Raw genomic sequence first — 5,196 nt, forward strand, 5'->3', positions numbered from 1 at the left:
GAGCTTGTTCTTCGAAAAAAAGAAGCAAACCTGATAAGCAAAAAGTAACAACACACATCTCAGAACTTTAACATTCTGTGTTCTCTCCAGAACCCTCTGGCCCAATGACATCTTCGGCAGCTGTGACGACGACCCTCTGTACACTCTCTTACACATCTATTTCCATCACTAGACACTAGGCCAGACGGGCAGCTTTGCGGTCATCGGCTCAAACCTGGACATGTCAGAAGCTAACTGCAAACTGATGGAACTTAACCTGGAGATCAGAGAGTCTCTCCGCACAGTGCAGCCATATCCACTCCTAGCATGTCAGAGAACATCCCATGAGAAAGCAAGCCCTTCACAATCTCCCTGACAGGGCAAATGGCCTCGTGCTAGGAGCTGGTTATCACTCCCTCCTCCCTATTCCCTTCCTGGCACCTGAGGCTGTGAAAGCTAAATTATAGTCCCCTCTTCCCTATCTCTTCCTGAGTTCCCATGCCATCCAAGGACATGAGTTATGCCTGAGCCCAGCCTGACACCCCAAGGCTGTCAAGGAGGATCTATGTTCCAGAGATAAGATGCAGAGTGCCCGCTGCCTGGCGCCTGACTTTGGCCCCCATGTCAGCAGATGCCCGCTTCTTTGTTCTTTGTAAAAATCCCCCTCAACCCCTCCCCTATTTCCCACAATCTATGCTTAAAAATTAAGGCACCTCAGCCTAATAAACGAGACCTTGATAGGTGCCCTTCTTGGTCTCCTGCCTCTCCTTCCCTTCCTCCCATTTCCTTCCAGGTTTGCAGTCCCCCTCGCACCCACAAATAACTGAATCCTGCGGGACGGGATAAGTGGCACCCAATGTGAGGGCGAGGTCCGGATCATAATTCCTATCGGTCGAGGTTCCAGAGAAGTTCGCCTTTATCCCAAGAATTTAGAAGTTGTGACCCCTTCCGCTGCTCATGGAAGAGCGAGAAGTCCTTGGTGAGCTGATTCATCTCCACTTCAGGTTATGGGAAATAAGCTATCTATGAGACAGCCTTCATCAAAGGCTTAAAGATAGCTCTCAGGGAAAGAGGAGTACAAGTCAAAAAGAAAGATTTGATAAACTTTTTGTTTTCATAGACCAGGTATGTCCATGGTTTATTATAGATGAAGCAGAGATACATTGTAAAAAAGTGGTGAAAGGTAGGTAGAGATTTAAATGATAAAATAGCTAATGAGGATCCCGATGTGGTCCCTGCAACCGTCTTTCCTTATTGAGGAGTAACTATCAGAAGCAGCCACTATGCCTCTGGCAGAATTCCCCAAAGATGGAGATAAAGAATTAGAGTCTGAACATGAGAGAGAGAAAATAAGTTTCAAAAAAGCAGTATCCCCTGTTTGGGATCTTTTAGCAAAAAAAAAAGAGGAAAAATAAAAATAAGCTATTTCAGAGCTCTCCTAGGGACAGAAGGAAAACGGGAGATGTCCTTCTTCCTCTCTGGCTCCTATGGAGATATTCTTAGTTCTGGTTAGGATATCTGGGTCCCTTTGAGACATAAAATTCTATTCCCTCCCTGTCTATCGTCTGGGTTTGGTGGCCCAAATTGTCCACATGTCTATTTATGTTTGCTTTTGTTTTGTTGTTTGAATGATTGTTGTTCTGTGTTTCATGTTGAAAAAAATGGTTAAAACTTTATCTGCTGACTGTCCATCCTATGATTTAATTTAACTTGTTTGAAAAGCAGTCTCAGTTTGCACAGCAGAAACTGATAAGTTACACTGCACTGTGGCTGGGAGTCAAGTACAGCTAGAAAAGCCCTGCTGATTGCAAACGGAGCTCTTAAAGGGGCAGGCAGCCTTTTGCTTGTAACAGAAAGTTAGCTTAAATTTGGGAACTCAGGGTCAGAGTCATTCTAAACAACATGCAGCATGAATGAACCCAGGAAAACAGGTCTTTAAAGATACTTCAAAATAGAGATAATCTTTGGGCCAAGACTCTGGCAGAATGCTCAGATTGAGAAAAAGTTTGTGTTTGGGTTGACGCTAAGCTCGGAGGGGAACAGCCTCAGCGAGGCTTGTGTGGCACTTCTTTTGTTTCACAAACCGTGACTAGGGAAACCTGGGACTTCAGTTCTCCCTCCATTCCTTTTAGCTGAAAGAACCTTGTTACAGACCTAGCCAGATGTTGTTCTAAATAACGTTTAAATTTAAAGTTTATATAAGGTCAATCAGGCTGTGGAATTTATCAAGACATTGCAATTTGACTTGCCTACTTTATATAAAGTTATAGTGTACAGAGTTTGCTTATATGTATAAGTGTCTGTTCCTTGTTCCAAACAGCCATTAATTTGGTTATTGCAAAATATTGATGTTTGATCTATTGCATACTATCATTTTAAATAAAATTGATAATCATTATCCTAAAGATAAGTTAAAATTGTTTTTATGCATGCTCCTATATCTTCTATAAATTCATGCATGTATGCATCCCATTTACTGTGTTTAATAAACAGCCCTTCTATGAGAGAAAAGTATGTGTGAATTAGATCACACACTTATTCTTTTGAGTTTTCTCCTGCTTCAGCACAGATAATTAAATTGTGTGCTGCAGATGGTGTTTTAAAATGTTAAACAATCAAACTTTAAGTTGTATATTAATAGTCAATATTATATCTCAGAGCTTGCAATTGCTTAAAATTGTTCATCCCTCAGATGATATTAATTCTCTAGCTTACAATTGCTTATGCAACTTATAAAAAAATACTGTTCCTTTAAGAAGACTGTTTTTGGGCAGTAAAGAAATTGTCCTGGGTTGCCTGGAAAAGACCCCCAGGATTTGCTTTTGTGTTATAGAGGTTTACATAAAGCTTTAACTGATAAAACATTACAGATAGCTCCTGAAAAGATACAAACTCGGGATCCTTATAATTATTTGGGTTTTAGACTTACTACTCAAGCTGTTTTTCCCTAGAAGATAGTTATTTGCAGAGACAACTTAAGGACTTTCTCTTATTTCTGATTAATAAATAAATTATACACATGTGACTATAATAACTTTTCAAGCATTCTAGTTATGACAGCTCTTCAAGAGAAACAATTGAAAGTGTAATTAGTCACTGTCCATGTTATATTAAAGCTGACTATAACAGTCAAATATTTAAGTGGTTTTTGTCAACAATTTAATAATTCTCAAAGACAGGGTATTATAAAACTTTAAAAATTCTATCTTCTTAAAAACAAACAAAAAGGGGAGAAATTATACCCCCATGCACATTATTTAAATCATACTTTTATTTTTAAGAATTTTGAAATTCAAGTGTCAAAGAACTTAATAAATGCCTTATAGTATCTTAAAACTAGGCATAATCATGTCTAGGTGAGATGAAAAGGATACACTCATTGACATATGGCATGAGCCTGAATAGAAGGTTAATATGGGGAAAGGGGGCAGTGTTTCTGTTTTTTCCACAGAATACTGCAGAAGCATGGTAGCTTCCAGAATGATTCGTGTGACAGACTGACCTGTGAGTTCATGAGTGCCCTGGCAGTGATGACAAGAAATCTGTGTTGAGTGAACAGAGGAAGAGGAATCAGGGATAGCAGCCACTTACAAACAAGATGAAGAAACTTCCTATCTCCGCCACAGGCTACAGGAAGGAGAGCCGACCTAGTGTCAATTTGAAGAAAACTATAAATGAGGACTCATGAGGAAGAGAGACTGCTACAGTGTATTTAACAAGATTTCATCAGAGACACTGTTTTGGGCCATTCAGGCCAACTCCCCTATAGCTGTGAAAGCTTTTGTACCTTACCTATATGCTATATTGTTAGATAATTTTAAGAGTTAAGATCACCAATCTTGACAAATCTTTTCATATTCATTGTAATTGTTGTCAATTAACTGATTGTGTAAATCCCAATTTAGATAAGAAATTTGCTGTTATGATTTTGTTAAAGAGACCTGCTTATGTTTTGCTACCTGTTAGAGTTAGGAAATGATCCTTAGTTTAAAAATCCGGGAATGCAAACTTTTAGAAAAGGTCAAATGAGCAATTTTAAGATTTACTGCTTTAATTGCAATTTTAACTTCAATATCTATCATGCTTTAGATCAACAGCTGCATACTGCTTGTTTTTGTTAATGATATGCTTAAGAATATTTCCATAGCCTTGCCAGAGCAATTTATTGTAGATAAAATATTAGAGGCAAAGGTTAATGTCTTAGAAGTAGTGGTCTCAACAATAAGACAGGATATAACAAATATTAAGGCTACAAAGACAGAAATTTCAGATGTTAGAAGAATGTTGTTTTTACTCTGACAAGACTGGCTTAGTTCAAGATGGCATAGACAAAGTTAGAGCTAGTTTAGAAGAGAGAAAACACAACAGAGAGAAACAAGAATATAGGTATCAAAATTGGTTTTCTACTTCTCCTTGGGTCACCACCTTACTTCCCAGCCTTTTAGGACCTTTCATGGGTATTTTGATGCTTTTGTCTTTTGGCCCCTGGGCCTTTAGAAAATTAACCAGTTTTGTTAAGTCACAGATTGAAGCTGCTTTAAGTAAGCTGGTTGCAGTCCACTACCATCAACTGGATATCCAGGACTCAGACGAAGAAGATCCTCCTCCCACGGAGGCAGAAACAGCAACTTGTCTCCAGTTTTCCACCCTTGTTGCTAATGCAGGGTTCCCTTAGTTCCTCAGGCTTTGGAAACAATAGGGACGAGAAAGGGTGACCTCCAGCTCCTACTATAGCTTAAGGGCCACAAATTGTGGTGTTACAATTGGCATAATTCTTGTAGAGGCCTTACTGAGTCTGAGGTTGACAATTCTCCTATGGAAGCTGCACAGAACTCAGAACTGTGCATGTTGGTTCGTGATAATACAAATCCAGTATGGGCCCAGCATGGGTGCAAACTAAACATTGCAGGGGAAGGTCCAAATAGACTGTTCACCAGGTTTGGATGGAGGTTGGTATCTAGTTTCAGTTTCAAGTAAAGAATCTTTCTAAGGCTCTGCCTCCCCTCCTCAAAAGATACCAAGAGCCACAAGCGTGGGTCGTGACAGTACCAACGGGATGAATCGGGTCAATGTCCCCCAGCCATGGTAATGCCTGCTCATCCAAGGATGAAAAAAATCATTTGATCACCTCAGTTAAGTGTGGCCTTATTAAATTTAATTCAGAAGGGGGAGATGTCAGAGACCATCCCATGAGAAAGCAAGCCCTTCACAATCTCC

This window comes from Mus caroli, chromosome 5, assembly GCF_900094665.2.
Source record: "Mus caroli chromosome 5, CAROLI_EIJ_v1.1, whole genome shotgun sequence".
In the NCBI taxonomy this organism is placed as follows: domain Eukaryota; kingdom Metazoa; phylum Chordata; class Mammalia; order Rodentia; family Muridae; genus Mus; species Mus caroli.